Here is an 18,390-nt window from a genome sequence, read left to right as displayed (position 1 = left end):
CTGCTCCCAGCGGCCAAGCAGCATGGAGGGAGCCTGTGCCCAATGCCCCACGCCACACGGCGGAAAGCCGGCTCATGCAGGCTGGCGTTGGGCTCCTGCGGGCTGGTGTTGGGCAGAAACCACAGAGTGGTCCAGAGATAAATGTTCCAGAAACAGCGAAACAGTCTCGTGAAGAAAGGGCAGAGGCCTTTGGAGATCTCTTCACAAGCAGAAGAGAAGGCCATAGTGCATAGGTAGCCAAATTGTCTTCACTTATCTGAGAGACGTGCAGGTCAGGTCCACGTGGGAGCCATTTGTTGTTAAAGTTCAGAGGCTCCAGCAGGCTGGGCTAGCTTCGTGGCGGTAGACAGAGACAGAGACTCGGGGACACATGGCTGGGCTGAGAAGCTGCAGTTTAATCTTTATTCACGAACAGACAAATCACCACACCATGTGCTTCTCCATCATTCTTTTTCTGCGGCTGCTGCTGGGACTCTGGAGTCCTTAGCATAGGGGGCGGGGAGAAAGAGGGGCGTGAAACTAGCAAGGGCCAAACCAATTCTCTCAGAGGTGGGGGGAAGGGGGCCAAACCAACACGAAGAATACCAACATGTTATTAAACAATTAACATAGAGGGCAATTGAGGCTTACTCCTATGTATATGTGTCTTAGTCACAGCAACTGAGAAGCAAGGAAAATTGGACTACTTACTCACCAAGACCCTTCACTGGTTGGGGACCACTTCTGAAGGAGCAGCAAAGCTCATCTGTCTGATACCCAGAGTAATAACAGATCTCTATACTTCTACCTTTTGTGCCAAAAGAGAGTTTTATTTTGAAATACCATATGGTATGAGAATGGAGGCTTTGTTCCTCAAATCATTTTGCTTCCGTGCCTCATAGCTGCTTTGAAATCTTTGGGGATAGGCTGGAGATATGGTGACCCAAATTCTTGCCTCTTGTGATGTTTTCTTTGGTCTTCCTCCAACCAAAGGAGGATGGATGGGTGATACCAAAAAGGATACAAGGGTCCCTTCCTGCCTCTAGCTCCTCCCTAAGAAATTTAACCTGTAGTGCTCAGTTATACTTTGGACATACTCTCTTCTTTTGGTTCTCAAACTAATTGTTTCCCCTGGTCACAGGGGCTAGAGTGACAAGTGTATAAACCAGCAGCTTTTAGAGTACAGAAGTAAAAGCAGAGAAAATGGGCAAGGCACTCATTGCTGGTGTTGCCACAGTGGACAAATACTGATAGTGAATCTTTCATCAACTCATTCATCTACCCAACTACCTACCTGCCTGTACAATGATTACCAAACAGTAGACACACACAATTTGGAATAAGGGTGGGTCACACTTGCATAAACTCTGATAGATTTCTATGCAGTATCTTTGTGAAGGAGAGCCTGTATACCAGATCACTACTTTTCTTATCTGTCTGCCAGTCTCCTAACCTAGCCAGTCACTTTTCAAAATAATGTTATTTTATTTATTTATTCTTGATAGAAAAATCAAAAGGGAAGGAGGTGATAGAGAGGGAAGGAGAGAGGGAGAGACAGGGAGAGGGAGAGAGAAAGAGAGGGAGAGAGAGAGAGAAGAGACCTGCAACACTGCTTCATCACTCAGAAAGTTTCCCCCCTATAGATGGGATTCAAGGGCTTGAACCCTGATCCTTGTGCACTGTAATGTGTGTGCTCAACTGAGTATACAAACACCTACTTCACTTCTTGACCATCCCCCACAATCACTTTTTTTTTTTTCATTCAAGGGAATGCTATCTTCTGTGACTCTCCAACAAGTTGCTGTGTTTAAAGTTTTTTTTTTTTTCATTCTTTGCCCTAGTGCTCACAACTTGATTACAGGTTAGCAAGTAGGAATTCATTGAATTAAACTCATCAAAGGTAAAGGGAGAAGAGTCACCTTAATGTGGATAGCTCATTGGCACTAAAGGAAGCAAAAAATCACCCTTGTAAGCTGGAGACTGATCGCCAAACATTTTCATTCTTATTAAGCAATCTGCTCCTATCGATACAGTGCTTTGCCACAACCCTCAGACCCACGCATTATCAAGGATTAATAATTCTGCTTTCTTTCCCCCAAGTGTTCAGGTAATCAAAGAAACTCTTCTCAGTAAAAAAGCAGAAGTGAGCCAGACTCTCTAAGGTGTTGGCAGAGAAAGTGGAGGCACTGTATGGGCAAGTAAAATTTGAATGCCGTCATTTTAAGTGTTGATTGTATAAGAAGGCTTGGAAAATAATCAGTGCATCCCAGACTTTTTTCTTTCTGCAGGGCTGGGTGGAGTTTGAGGTGAAGCAGAAGTCAAGGAAGGAGACAGTCTGGGGAGGAGGACTGACACCACCTGGCACATAGAACCAGCCTTCTGTACTTGCTCCATTTGCTTATCTCAGGAAGTACCATCAATCAGACAGCAAGCAGCTGCCCTTCTCTGACAATTCACTTGTATCTTAATGGTTTGCTTCTCAAATTCCTGGCTCAGTCCCTTAACATTAGCAATATAGTGTGGTATCAGGGACAAAAGGACATTTAAACTGTACCATTAACTTTTTCTTAATTCCAGAACACCCAGAAAAATCTCAATTAAATTTCTAGTGTTTCTTTAAATGCTTTCAATAGAAGATATATATTAAATACCTTCTAGATGATGAATTTTAGAGATAGAACTAATGAGCCCTAGAATCTCGCCCAATTCTTAAAGACTTTAAGCATTCTCGTTGTGGCTGCTTCTGGTTATAAAAATAATTTACCTTGTTAAAATTCAGCTAAGGGTTTGAGAAGATATAACAGTGGTAACATGCCTTTAATGCCTGAAGCTCTGAGGTGCCAGGTTCAATCACTGGCACCACCACAAGTCAGAGCTGAGCAGTGCTCTGGTCTCTTTCTCTCATACCACAACAAATAAATATGGGGGGGGGGAATAAAACAAAACAGAGAATGAGAAGGTTGTAGAAGTTTTACTCATAGTGGGTAAGAAGCATCAGAAAGCTGGGAGTGCCAGCTATACATAATACTTCAACAGAGAAACTAGCAATTTAGCACAATAACAACGGTTCTGTGAAAGAATTAATGACAACATTTACCTGGAGGTATTAGTGTTAATGAAAATTACATGTAGAATTCTCAGGACTGCTGAGATTCCCAAACAGACATGATGGGCCTAGACCTCAAATAAATCCCTCTCTCCATTAGTATTGGTCATCTCTAACAGAAACAACAAAATAGACCCCTTTGTGGGCCCCCATAGAACCTTGCTTTTAACTTGGATCCACAATGGTAGAGAATGTTCCATCCTCTGAAGGGAGGCTAGACAACATACTCTATGCTACACCTGAGGAAGATAGATCAATATTGGTGCAGCTTGGAATGTTCCTACTCATGACCACAGAATGTGAGCTCAGATCTACAGGGATGCAGAGGTCACATAGGCTCCTAAACTGAATATGGACCCCAGATCACATCAAATCGATGGAGTTTACAGTCAACAATATTTATACCCCTTTCCCACATTTTGAGAGCTACTCTCTTCCCTGATCCAGCTTTCTGGTCCTTTTTCCAGCCATTACATCATCTCCTCAGACAATAACTAGGATCCACCTGCATATCAGATTTCAGGCTCAGGGGTAAAAAAAAAAGAAAAAATTACTATAGCCACAGGCCTTTTGGAATATAGCTAAAATATGCCTACTATCTATCTACAAAATGGAGCCACCACCCCCAACTCTTCATCTGCACTACTCCAGCCATTAGGTTCATGATTAGTCAATGATTTGTTTGGCTTTGTATGTTAACTCTCTTTCAGCCACCAGGTTCCAGATGCTAGCTTGAAGCTGACTAGACTGCCCTGGACAGATGACTCCACCAATGTGTCCTGGAGCTCCGATTCCCCAGAGCCCCGCCCCACTAGGGAAAGAGAGAGACAGGCTGGGAGTATGGATCAACCTGTCAATGCCCATGTTCAGCAGGGAAGCAATTACAGAAGCCAGACCTTCTACCTTCTGCATCCCACAATGATCTTGGGTCTGTACTCCCAGAGGGTTAAAGAATAGGAAAGCTATCAAGGGAGGGGATGAAATATGGAGTTCTGGTGGTGGAAATTGTGTAGATTTGTACCCCTCTTATCCTATGGTTTTGTCAGTGTTTCCTTTTTATAAATAAATAAATAAAAAGAATTTTCAGGACTGGCAAACTTGTATCTATATTTTGGACCCACAAAAGTATAGTCCTTCGTACTTATAATGACAGTGTCTAACACTGTGACTGTAGCTCCTTGTCACCAACTGATTCCAATTGCTACTGGAGGAATCACTTAAGAAATGAAATAGCGTTCATTTATTCAGCAAACATTTATAGGCACCTAATGTGAGCTGGTTACTATACTGGAAATAGGAATGCAATGTTGAGCAGAAGAGGCAGTCTGAAATGGCATGCAGTCCTAAACTAACAAGAACACGTGAGGAGCTACCCTTAGTCCTGGGAAATCTTGGCACCAAGAAGCTACACTACTGGTGGGGTTAAGGAGTGGTGACCAGGGGATATTATGATACATTTTCTCTCAGTACTAAAGCTCTGAACAAATCTCAGAATCTATTTCATCTTGGAAAAAACACAGGCAGGAATTGGACAGAGAAACAAAGTCAGAGAGGAGGGATCCCCATAGCATCTCCCATAACAAACACTCTCTGATCTGGAGGAAGAATCCCATGCCTTATCCTGATTTAATGTGTCTTTTAAATTCTATCTAAAGAACATATATTAATTGGATGGCTCAGGGAAGGAAGCTTCTTTGATTTTCCATGATAAAACTTACCTCCCTTCAATGTAGATTCACAGAGAGATAGCAACTTAATAGAGAAGTCTAAATTATTCAGAATTAATGATTGGAAACATAAAACAACATTTATAAAAGGCTGAACAACATTTATAACCTTAACCTCTGAGATTCAGGTTTTAAGAATGCTTTAGGTCATCTTCCTAAGCAATTTACTTCCAAAGAAAATGTATTCTTCCATTCAGTTCATATTTCTGACTGTCCCAATTCACATGATCTTTATGGGCAAGAAATCTAGACTTGGCTGATCATGGTACCCATTCTTCTGCCTGCAGCAGGAGAGAGGGAGGAAAACATGCAAAGATGTGCAAGATGAGAACTGGCTAGACAGAGAAAAGGCCCTGGAATATTGGGATCAACGTTGGTCCCTAAACCTAGGTTCACATAGCTCCTTATGCAATTTCATTTGGCTCAGACCACCAAAGTGAGCAGAAAGTTCCCTTTTTTGCTTGAGGAATTCAAGTGCAGCTTCTATAGTTTACTTTATGATCATAAGGATATAATGGCATGAAGCTATAAGGCTATGTGACAAGAGGATGAGGCAGAGCAATACTGTTTCAGACACCCACAACTAAGAAGTGAGACTGTCCTAGCTCTTAGTCACTGACATTTATTTTTTTAATTTATTTTTTTATTTTTTTTACCAGAACACTGCTCAGCTCTGGTTTATGGTGATGCAGGGTATTGACCTGGGACTTTGGAGCCTCAGGCATGAGAGTCTCTTTGCATAAGCATTATGCTATCTACCCCTGCCCGACATTTGTTTTTTTTAAATGAAAATTTGTTTACTTATTTATGTATTTTTAACCAGAGCACTGCGCAGATCTTGCTTATGGTGGTGCAAGGGATTGAACTTGGGACTTCAGCACCTCAGGCATGAGAGTCTCTTTGCATAACCATATGCTATCTACCTTCACCTTTTCATTTATTTTATTTTAAAAATAATTTATTATTTGTTACTAATAGTCTGTTACAAGATTATACAATTACAATGTATAGTTCCACACCACAGCCACTACCAAAGTTCTGTATCCCCACCCTCCAGCCTCCCAAAGAGAACCACCATAGTTATCATAAGTCTTACAATTTGCTTGCTTCAGCTTTGTTTGGATTTTTTTTTTTTTTGGCAAGTTCATGTAAACCATATCTCAAGATTCCACATATGAGTAAAACCATCTAGTAGCTGTCTTTCATCTCTTATTTCACTAAGTATCTTTACCTCCAGTTCCATCCATTTTGTCCTAAAGAACACAATATTATCTTTTTTTAATTACAGAGAATATGTAATTGATCCACATGATATATATTCCATAACCTATTAGCCAGTTATCTAATGAGGGCATCTAGACTGCTTCCACTCCTTGACTATTACAAATAGTCAAACTAATGAATAATGCAGCTATGAACATAGAGGAGCATATATCCCTTCTAAATACTGCTTGAGTGTCCACTGGATAAATGCACAAGAATGGTACTGCTGGATCATAAGGTACTTCCATTTTTTATTTGTTTAAGGACTCTCCAGTCTTCCAAAGGGGCTGTACCAATTTGCATTCCCACCAACAGTGAAGCAGAGTTCCCTTTTCTCCACAACCTGTCCAACACCTATCATTTCCTGGTTGGTTGATGGAAAGCATTACTCAGGTGTGACATGGTGCCTCAGTGTAGTTTTAATTTTCATTTCTCTAATGATAAATGAAATGGATCATTTTTTCATGTGTTTGTGGGTCATGTGTAACCTTTCTTTTTAAAAAATATTTATTTATTTATTTCCTTTTGTTGCCCTTGTTTTATTGTAGTTATTGTTGTTGTTATTAATGTCATCGTTGTTGGATAGGACAGAGAGAAATGGAGACAGGAGGGGAAGACAGAGAGGGAGAGAGAAAGATAGACACCTGCAGACCTGCTTCACTGCCTGTGAAGTGACTCCCCTGCAGGTGGGGAGTCAGGGGCTTGAACCGGGATTCTTATGCCCGGTACTTGCACTTTGTGCCATGTGCACTTAACATGCTGCACTACTGCCTAATTCCCCCTGTGTAACTTTTCTTTAGAAATCTGTCTGTTTAGTTCTTTGGTCTACTTCTCTCTCTCTCCTTCTCTCTCTCTCTCCCTTTCTCACTCTCTCACTCTCGCTCTTTCTCTCTTTCTCTCTCCTCTCTCTCTCTTTTCCTGCCTCCAGGGTTATCACTGGGATTAGTGCCAGAGTTAGAGTTAGAAAGATAGACACCTGCAGACCTGCTTCATTGTTTGTGAAGTGTCCCCCCTGATGGTGGGGAGCTGAGGGCTCAAACCCAGATCCTTGCGTAAATTCTTATGGTTAACTGGGTGCATCACCTCTCAGCCCCTGGCACACTTTTCTATTGGGCTATTTTTGCTTCTTTTGTAGGTCTGTACCAATTCTGTAGAGATGTTGGTGTTAGTTGTTTGTCTGATGTGCAAATTTCTTCTCCCATTTACTGGGTTGCCTGGTTATCCTCATGTAATTTGCTTTTGATGTGTAGTAGCTCTTTAGTTTCTTGTAATCCCATTTATTTACTTTTTTTAAATTTTATTTGCCATGCTCGGGGACTGAGTCTCCAAATACATCTTTGATATGAAGGTCCTGCAAAGTTTCACCGACATTTTCTTCTATAAATTTTAGAGCTTTTGGTCTAATATTTAGGTCCTTAATCCATTTTGGTTTGTCCTTGGTATATTGTGAGTCACTGACATTTAAACAGGCTGTAGAACAACTTCTTTCACCTGCCTCTCATGTCCTGGGTGAGTTACATCATGTGACTCATTACCAAAAGTCGCACTTCCCTCCAAATCTCACAGACAACAAGTCAAGCTGAGAACTTAAAGCTGTGTTTTAATGATAGAGCCTCTCACTTATTTAGGAAAAAGCATGGGGGAGGGGAACCATCCAGCTGTCTGTGTCAGGCAGTCAGTCAGACCCAGTGTCTGGAAAGAGAGAAGAGTGAGTGTAATAGGCAGTAAATATCTGCACAGCTCAAGATGTTGTGGGTTCAAGTCCAGAACACCACAATAAAGGGAATATCAAGAAAAACTAGTAATGCAGGGTTTTTTTTGTTTTGTTACCCAGTACATATACACTATGTTTACACTAAACTGTGGTCTCTATTAAATATTCTGACCAAAGTGTACAGGCCTTATCTGAATATGACACAGATATAAAATGAGTTCAAGCTGTTGGAAAAAATGGCTCCTATAGATTTGTTTCAGTGCAGTGTTTCCACAAACTTTCAACTTGTGAAAAACAAACAGTATTTTTTTTTTAAAAAAAAAACCTAATTAACTATGGAGCACGGTAAAAGAAAGTGCAATAAAATGAGGTATGCCTGTGTAACAGGGAAATTGACATTAATACCAGGACAGTCTCTGTGCTTTATTCATTGTTGATACCCTGGGGCTGAGTGCAGTTTGGGGACACTACAAAGTTCTCTACTAAGGGTTCAGTGGGAATGGAGTGACTCCTGACTAGACAGGTGCACCTCTTGCTTAGCTCACTCATAAGACCACACTTAGGGAAGTCCTGTCAGGTACATGAAAACACATCACACTTGGCTCTGACCTTGAAGGAGCTCTGAGATATAGAGGTGAGAAAACTGAAGTAGCAGAAATGGCTCTATGTTCTGAGGTGGTGCTGTCTATGAAAATGTGGGAGAAGCCAGAAGCATGGGGTTGCTGTTGACCTCAGAGGGCGAGTGGGCTCCAGAACCTATAGAGTAGAGCAAAAGACCAGACTGCTGTGAGTGAAGGCCAACAGGTATAGCACACCTGCTAGTTCAAGTAAAGCTGAACAGATCAAATAAGTGTCTTTGCAGACATGGAGAGCTGTTGCAGTTAGGTGAGGAAAGGTCATGACACAGTTTCACTACTACGTTCAGTTTTGTTGACAATGTAGTATTTGAGCTGTTGATCAAGGTGGGGTATAGGCTAAACCATGGATTCTTGAGAATGAACTGATAGTCTCATGGTGTGCTCTTCAGCCCACAGCATCAGCAGCATCCAGGAACCTACTAGAAGAGGAAATACTCCACCACTCCAGCTCTACTGACTCAGAAATTGTGGTGGCATGAACCAGTGGAAAATGTTTTAACAACAGGTTGTTCACGTATGGTAGCAGATGTCAGCAGCTTAAATACTAGAGCTTAGATAGAAGGTATTTTCCCTATCCTTCAGAAGTTATTGAAGCACTTTGGACAAATCAGTTATTCAACTAATAATTACTGATTACCTACCTTGAGCCAGGTCCCATGCTGGGTACCGCATGCAGCATACCCACATATAGTTCAGAGCAGCAGTGTGTGAGTTTATCTGGAGGCAGGATCACTATTGCCATGCCAGGAAAATGATTCACAGAACTTGCATGCCTAAGACTGCTGGTTCAGTCTCTTGTGCCACATGTGGCAGAGTGATGGTATGGCTTCCCTCTCTGATGTAAAGCTTTATCCAGATATCCGCTGTGGTGGTCAAGTTTCCCCCCGGGGGGGGGGGGAGAAAAATCCTTCAATTAATGTCATCAGAGAATAGCTGGAAATTCTGGTAAAGGAAAAAAAAAATAGCATCACTATATAAAACTTGGTGATTGATTGCACATAAAGAGTAGAATCATGAAGAAGTGGGGGGAGACTCAATCAGAAATAAATCACTACATTCCTGTTTGGTGCCATAACTGCAATTGTTTCAAATCCACGAGGCAGATTTAGAGGGTGTGAAACTGTCTAGGAACCTAAATTAAGAAAGAGAACTTAGGTTTGTTGTTTAAAGTTGTAGAAGTAATATGTTTTTTAATGAACCCCAATCTGGAGGAATCAAGGAATTAAACATTGTAATCTTGTGGCAGCTGGGAAGCCAATAAAACTCAAAGGTGTCCCCACTGTCATCGAGACCCTGGCAAATGAAGTGAGACTGCCTTGCAGGTGGGAAAAGTTATTTTAATCACACAGCAGAGTTCCCACTTTCAGAAAAATGTTTGGAAAGAGAAGGAGGTTTTTTTCCCTGCCCCTTAGAGCTCCCTTTGAGGAAGATCAGATATCATAATACTATTTCACTTCCTCCCTGACAACTCACATTTAAATCAGAACTTAGCACTACCTGCGGACCAACAATAGAAACCAAAACATATGGGTAAAACTTAGAAAACACAGGTTCTGGAAACCCAACATGGCAGCCAGATACTTAATGCTGAAGATCCAGAGGAACTGGCAGAGTAAGAATAAAAAAAAATACATTGTCAGGAAATTTGAGGAAATACAAAGCTCTCTATTTAATATAAAGGCATGGCTTAAGAAAGAAATTCATGACCTGAAAGATGCATTTGATAAGAAAATGGAAAATATGAAAACAGACCTATAGGGTGTGAAAGACACTTTGAATAAATTTCAAGTAGCAAATCAAAGAAGTAGACTGGGAGTCGGGTGGTGGTGCAGCTGGTTAAGTGCATGTGATGCAAAGCCCAAGGACCAGCTTAAGGATCCTAGTTCCCCACCTGCAGGGAAGCAGGTCTGCAGGTGTCTATCTTTCTCTCCCCCTCTCTGGCTCTTCCTCCTTTCTCCATTTCTCTCTGTCCTATCCAACAACGATGACATCAATAACAACAACAATAATAACTACAACAATAAATAAACAAGGGCAACAAAAGGAAATAAATAAATAAATATTTTTAAAAAAATAAATAGACTTACCTGTGTAGAGGAGTGAACATCTGGAATAGAAAACAAAATAGTCACACTCTGACTTCAAAGTAAAAGGAAACAAAGGTTTAGGAAAAAGTAAGGTAACTCTGAGAGACTGAATACTTCATTAGAAAAAGAAATATCAAAATTGTAGATATCTCAGAAGGAGAAGAGAGAAAGAAGAGAGCAGAAATGTAGTCAAGGAAATACTAGTGGAGATTTTTGCAAAGTTGACATATAATGAGGAGGTGGATGTTCAGGAAAACTCCCAAATGGAGTTCTACTAAGACACATCATTGTGAGATTATCGAAAGTCAAGAACAAAGAGAACATTTTTCAAGTTTCCAGAGAAAAGAAGGAAATGACTTTTAAGTACACCATAGTCAGACTCACACCAGACTTTCCAACAGGAACCATGGAAGCAAAGAGAGTATATACGGAATGTAAAAGACAACAAATGCCAGTCACACATACTTTATCCTGCAAGACGATCATTCAGATATGAAGGGTCAATGAAAATAGTACCAAATATACAAAAACTAAAGGAGTTAGTCATTACTTGACCTGCCTTGCAAGAGTTGTTGCTGAAAGGAGTGAGTGCCACAGAAAGAGAAACAAGGAACAACTGACTCTCAACAAAGCGCTACACAGTGAAACAAAGCTAGAAACACAAAGCATAAAAATATGAGCCACTTTTAAAATATGAATGAGGAGGAAAAAATGGATAAATGCTGTTCAAGCAAAGAATAGTGGGACAAAAGCACATTTTAAAAGATTCTTTTAAATATATTTATACATAATATATTTCATATAGATTATATGTAATATATTTATACATAAATTATATATAATACTTCTATATATAACATATTTACACACGTAAACCCCTCTATGTCTCTTTAAATGATGTCATTTTCTCTCATATGTTTTAATCTTTCTTACCTCTCTTTGTTGTTGTTTTTCTCTTCCTTCTTATCATTTATACTATCTGGTGCTTCCTTTTGAAATTATTTTGCCCTTTTTGTATTCTTTTACTTTACTGAGTTCTTCCAGTACCAGTTTTTATTTACCCCTCTCCTTGGACTAATAATCACTTTCAGGTATCTATCTCTTCATTTAGAACACATATATTTATTGGCCATACTTTTTCTTAGGTTCATTAAAATTCATTTTTGATATTATTATATTGGGCTGTCAGAAAAGTCATGGTGTATGCTTGCACAAAAAATATAGAAAAATACATCATGATTTTTCTGACAGCCCAATATTTCATCCACTTTGCAACAACTTTTTTTCTAGTTTATTTTCTTCACATAGTGAGGAGTGCTACTGTTTTTCTTATATGAGTATTACATATTCAATTTTTGATTATTTATATTTGAATGAGATGGTTTTTCTAGGACAAACTATTATAAAAGTGGCTAGGTGGGAGGGGAAGTTGGAGTGGGGGACAGTTTGTCCAGTAGAGTGATTGCTGCTTTCCTATGTGTGAAGGGCTATGTCTGAGACCTAGCACTACAAAGAAGCACTATGTTAGGCAGCAAGGGAGCTCCATAAAAGGTGGAGCAGTGTTGCGGTGTCTCTACTGTCCATTCTCTCTCTTTCCCCCTCTCTTATTAAAGAAAAGAAAAGAAAAGAAAAAGGTAAGAAGAAGAGAAGAAAAAAAAAAAAAAGAAAAGGAGAAAATTGAATCCATGTGACAGCTCAGTAGTATCCTGTATCTAAAAGACCTTGAGTCATTTCATCCCCTGGCTCTGTTGTTTTCTACTTTCTTCCTTCCTTTCATCCTTTCCCTTCCTTTCCTTCCCTTCCCCTCCTTTTTCTTTCTGTTCTTCCTTCCTTTTTCCTCCCTCCCTCCCTTCCTCCCTTCTTTCCTTCCCTCCTTGTTTCTTCTCCCCCTCAACACATTGGAGTGGATCACTTTTCAGCTCTGGTTTATAGGATGCCTGGGATTGAACCTGAAACCCTGGAGTGTCTCTCAGGTATGAAAGTATTTTGCCTAACAGTGCTGCTACCTCCCCCTCCCCATTTTAAAAAATGGGGAGGGGGAGGTGAATAGGTAGAGTCAAGGAGTTTTGGGTGACTTAGAAAGAAAGTGAAAGGACAGTAGAAAAAACTGGTGAAAAAAGAAAAAGAGAAACTATATATATATATAGTTTATATATATAAAAAACTATATATATATATATATACCATCCCATATCTGTGACCTTAGGAGAACTACAGTTTCCAGTAAAGGGGTTGAGTACACAGAGCTCTGGTGGTGGAATTGTATGGAATTATACCCCTATTAATCTTAAAATTTTGCAAATCAGTATTAAATCACTAATAAAAGAAAACACATGATAATAAAAAGATATTTTAGATTAAGTGACAATTGAAAATAAAATTCCAATTTATTCATAATGAAAAAATAAAGTCAAAGAGTTTTGTCCTTCAGTTTTGTGTGTGTGTGTGTGTGTGTGTGTGTTGAAGGACTCTCACTACTATACATCCGTTACCAAATGACCTGCTGTTTCTCTGAAATATAACTATGTGCATTGTAAAGAATTCAGATACATGAACTTGTTTTTTTTAAAAAGTGGACAAACTGTAGCTAAGGCTTTGTGAAAACCATGGTTGTTACCCTTGGGGAATGGGGGAGAATGGAGGGTGGGATGGGAGGAGGGCACAGAACCATGATGGTGGTTGCAGTGTGGAACTATACCCTTGTAATCTTATGATCTTGTAAACTATTATTAAATCACAAATAAAAGTCAGTTTTAAATAGCTATATTGTACAAAAGAAAATTTTTAAAAAGTATTGCTACTGTGTATGTTTAATCTGCTTTACTGATGGAACACACACCAATTGTTCTCTCCAGAAACAACTCACTGCTTGTCTCAGACATCAAACACAGTTAAACTAGGCATTTGCTCAAGTTCTAGACACCAGAGATTGAAACCCTTGAAGACAAACAGTTATATACAGAGAACAGAAATGAGAGGGATCCAAGGAATAAAGTATTTTCCTTTGGTTGGTGCTGACTGTCTGAATGCCCCTACTTTACAGAGTTCTCAGCTGTATTTCTCAACCTTTGACTTTTGCCTGGGGGGGTCAATTAGCTCCAGGTGTTTCTGTGTTTACCTATCAGTTTCAGGAAGTTGTGGGCGGGAGGTTGGGGAGGGGAGAATGAAGGAGGCCTATAATGGGAAGTTTTCTCTTGTTTTGCATCATTTCTGACACTCAATAAAGCTGGTAGATGATTTTAAAGAGAAATAGATATTTTCATCTGGATTAAATGAAATAGGTCGATATGCTTTTCTGGAAGATCAGATATCCCCAGGGCAATGTTCTGATTTAGATGTGGCCAAACTGTAGGAACTGATGAAAAAGACCCTCTAGCATCAGTGTCTGACTGCATGACTCCTCTGAGAGTTTGTCTTGTCTGTCTACAGGCTGAGATCCGTGGACATGACTTTTTGCTGGGCTGGTAAGAAGAGAAACAAGTTAAAGCAAGCAAGCACTGGTCACATCAGCTGGCAGAGGGTTGGATTGCCTGGAGTCTTGGGATTCTTCTAGCTTGAACTCTGATTCTGTGGTCTGTAAGAAAATAAAGCCTAGTCTTCATTTAAAATAACCATCCACTTCTTTCTCTGAAGGCTCTGTAAGCTACACCACATCAAAGGTAAGGAACAGAAAGGAGAAGGAACAGAAAGAAAAAAAAAAAAAAAGGAACAGAAAAGAGAAGCTGAGAAATCTCTCCCTGTCCAGCATCATTTAAACCTCCAATTTGTGTCCAGTTTTTCTTGTCCTGTGTCTGACAACACAACTGCATCCTGGCAGATGTAAGACCCCCTTCTCTCTGGCTTCCCCAGGATTGTTTATAGAAAAGCAGCATTTCAGAGAGCCAGCTCCTCTTTAACATATCTGTAGGCAGCACACTGGCATCCTACCAGGGATCAGATCTTATTTTAAACTAATTACATTATGGAGGGTTGGGTAGGAGGGAGGAGGGGTAATTATAATTGGGGGATTTTTTTTTAAGACCTACTTCCAAAATTATCAGACTTAATTTAGTAAATTTCAATTACAAGGGGAGTTACTAAGCTGAAGATCATTTACATTACATCCTTAATTACCACTTCATTTGTACCGAGATCATCAATAGAGATTCTTGGGAATGTGTACTCAGAAGGAGTGATTGATCCTAATGAGGCCTTCGTTCTTCTTGAGCCTGGCTCAGGAAGCTGTTTCCTCGCTGGCTCGTAGAGAGTCATGGAATTTACCAAGTAGGATAGAGACACCTTAAATTAGAAATGAAGCCTGTGAAGAAATCAAGAGGATTTTCAAACTGGCTTCACCACTAGGGAGAAAGAAAATGCCAAACTCAGCCTTTGTCTCCGTAACAACTCGCATCAGGCTTCCCCTGGAATGCATACACTCTGCTGAACTCCTGTGGGTGCTTGCTGCCAGTTAGGCAAGTCCATCCTTAATGGCAGGCCACTAAGGGAATAGCCCCTTAGGGACTTTCCCTTGCAAATAATGGAAGCTGCCATAGAGCTTCCTGCTTCTGCGTTTCCTGTTTCCTCTGAAGAAAGTGCACCCAGCATCCCCTGGCCACTGGATCTTTATAGGAAAGACTGTTTTCCAAGTTAATTTAATTTTGAAAAAGTGATGGGGTGTAGGGCAGTGGAAGAAACATCCGCAACACTAGCCAGGCAATGGGGAGCTAGACCATAGCGCAGCGGGTTAAGTGCACATGGCGCAAAGCACAAGGGCCGGCTGGCGTAAGGATCCCGGTTCGAGCCCATCCCGGAGTTCGCCGCCTGTAAGGGGTCACTTCGGAAACGGTGAAGCAGGTCTGCAGGTGTTTATCTCTCTCTCCTCCTGTCTTCCCCTCCTCTCTTGATTTCTCTCTGTCCTATCCAAGAACAACAGTTATGACAACAATAACAACTACAACAAGGGCAACAAAAATGGGGAAAATGGCCTCCAGGAGCAGTGGATTCATAGTGCAGGCACCTAGCCCCAGCGATAACGCTGGAGGCAATAAAAAAAAGTGATGAACCAGTGCGCGCACACACACACACACACACACACACACACACACACACACACACACACACACACATTGGGGGAGATAATATAATAGCTATGCAAACACTTTCATGCCTGAAGCACCAAAATCCCAGGTTCAGTCCTTCACACCACTAATAGCCAGAGCTGTGTATGCTGGAGGCAGGGAGATAATAGGAAAGAGAGAGCGATTTATGGAGGAAGACAGACTTCTTTGAGTGGGATGGTAAGGAAAGGGAATTAAAACCAACCTCAATTCTGCTAATGCTTACTATCTTTCGTTCATATGGTGCTTTACACCTTCTGGGACTTGTGGGTTCATCTGTTGCCTTATAGGTGGGGACATAACTGCTCTCATTCTACCAATGGAAGGGCTCTCCTCAGAGGGCCTCAGTGATTTACCCAAAATCATTCAGCAGATGTGTCAGAGTGGAGATTTAAACCCAAATCTTAATTCTGTTTTTCTTCCGGAACCCCAAACCATTTCCCACCAGCTGATGGGCAGCAGCATGAAAATTGACTCCATTTCTATAGGTCAGGACCTGGATCCCACAGCACATCACCCCACTTAAGCCTTATTCCTGACGCTGAGCATTTAAGCAACACTTAAGCAACACTCTGAATTCATAATGGCCTTACTTAACCTGCTGGTGGAGTGTCTACTAAGTGGTGGATCGGGAGTGGAAGGAAAGGAAGAGTCTGCAGGGAATTGCTCTGTGTTTCCACTGAATGAGAACAAAGTCCAAGGAATCAGAGACAAGTCCATGGCTCTCCTGGCATTTGGGTGTTAGTCAAACCCCTGTTCTTTTTTCTCATTATTCTTTTGGGGTGGCTTCTGAGTGGGCAGGAATGCAGGCTAAGAAAGGGTCTGTTGGGAGGCAGGGGATGGAAGCAGTAAGACAGATGCTGAAAGGAAGGGAGAAAGAAGATTGTTTACAGCATGAATCAGTCAGTCCTTGGGATCATCAGGACTGATCCAGAACAGGAAGTGTCCTCTGAGGGAGAGGGGGTATTTATTTCCTCCAGAACCAGCTGGAGGTTTATAGTTTCTTCTGAAGCAACTGGTTATCCTTAGCCCCTTGCTCTACCCCCTGCTCTAACCCCCATCTCAAGGTGCCGATGGAACATTGTGGTGAAATGAACAAAAGGTTTTATAGCAGGGGGGAAGAGATGCCAAGATGGCTCTCCACATGGTGTATAGTTTACTATGGTCTCATTTCTAAAGAATTGTGGAGATCATGGTTTCCAGAATGTTAAAGCTTTTATTCAGGAAAAGTGAGAGTACACATACAGGTTAATGTGCGGGCAGAGAAGATGAGAGAATGATGACAGAACCCAGTGAAATTTTCTGGTCCTCACCTTCCCCTAATAGTTTAAAATAACTATGGGTTAAATACCACATGCAATTAACCCTAGGTTCTAATCCCACCTCTGCTAGGACTGAGGAGACAAGATAATGGTTATGAAAAAAATATTTTCATGCCTGAGGCATCAAAGATCCCAAATTCAACCTCCAGCACCACCATAAATCAGAGTATAGCAGTCTCTGGTAGGAGAAAAAAACACAAACAAAAAACTCCAGCTTATTATCTGAGAGACTTTGGGTAAGTCACGTTTCCAAAGATTCATTGTCTCATGTATAAAATGAAAATAATAGTAACGCCCATCCTCTGGGCTCTTCTGAGGTTTAAATGAATGACATAGGGCAAATAGTGTCTGGCAACGGATGCATCTGGCTGAGGCAGTCAGGAAACAGGAGGGTGAGAAAAGGATACTTCAAGTCCCACAATGACATTAGTAAGGAGTAGAAGTGGGTTTGGTGATGAAACAGGATGCTGGCTCCAGGGGAGCACTGAGAAACTAGTTTGAAAATCATAAAATAGCACCATTTTTTTTTTTCTTAGTGTGAATAAAACATTCAACCAGACAAACCCAAGTCAATCTTCTGGGTCTACAATTCTAAATATTACTTGTGAGTCACCCCAGCTCCCTTCCAAGAGAAAGACTCCCCTGAGTCCTCGCCCAACACCCTTGTGAATGATGAATTAGAAATGTGGCTTTTCAGCTTCTACCAACTTGTATCAAGTCATAGTTACTGGCCGTGGGTATGAGGAAAGCTCTGTGCTCAGAAAATACAAATGTTTCTTCATTTCAGTCCCTCTGGTGGTTAAAAAAAAAAAAAAAGCGAAACAAAACAAAACAAAAAACCCAAACTACGTCTGGAGAGACCCATGCCAGGTGCTACAGCTGACACTAGATGGCGCTGGATTCCATGTTATTCAGTCAGCAACACCCTTTTACTGGGGGGAAAAATGTTTCTTCAGTGAGGGCCTTTCCTTCCCAAAGATCAAGGTTGCTATTTCAATTTATACCACGAGCTTAAAGCACCACTATGAGATGCCCCTGGCTTCACTGCTGGCAAGGCTTGCTCAGTGTGACTTTTGGCAAGGCAGTTCCCAAACCTCAGGCTGGAGACACAGCAGTTGAACAATAAATAATGTTAGGAACAAGTAGCCCTTTTCAACTGTTCTGGCCAGAGGGGCAGGAAGGAAAAGAATGTTCTTCTATTGGGAGTGGGAGTGGGTAGGGGTGGGAGGCGCTGATCCATGAGACTTCTTTGTGAAAACAGTCCAGCATGTCCCATCCCCTCTAGGGCAGCTGAGCAACTTCCACCCTGACCCGAGGCCATTTCTTTCCAGGCCCTGCCCTCTCTCAGGGTGAAACCATTAAAGTGTCCCAGTAGAGCCTATTTGTGGGTATATTTTCTCTCCTAGGATCTAGGCTGAGGTTGCCACTATGTACCTGTTGAATTTTATTACACTGAGA

At 41.1% G+C, this 18,390-nt stretch overlaps 2 long non-coding RNA genes across 2 annotated transcripts in view; one reads left to right on the top strand and one right to left on the bottom strand.

The window, feature by feature from the left end:
• The window catches only part of LOC132537663 (uncharacterized), a 458,600-nt gene that overhangs the window by 144,342 nt on the left and 295,868 nt on the right, over positions 1-18,390 (bottom strand). The gene's annotated exons all lie outside the window — the stretch shown is intronic.
• On the top strand, positions 5,866-14,265 carry LOC132537661 (uncharacterized). Its single transcript, XR_009549125.1, has 3 exons — positions 5,866-6,313; positions 13,370-13,521; positions 13,944-14,265. It is a non-coding gene; the product is annotated as an uncharacterized LOC132537661 (long non-coding RNA).

Source organism: Erinaceus europaeus, chromosome 3, assembly GCF_950295315.1.
Source record: "Erinaceus europaeus chromosome 3, mEriEur2.1, whole genome shotgun sequence".
NCBI lineage: Eukaryota > Metazoa > Chordata > Mammalia > Eulipotyphla > Erinaceidae > Erinaceus > Erinaceus europaeus.
This window is presented reverse-complemented; position numbering and strand designations above follow the sequence as displayed.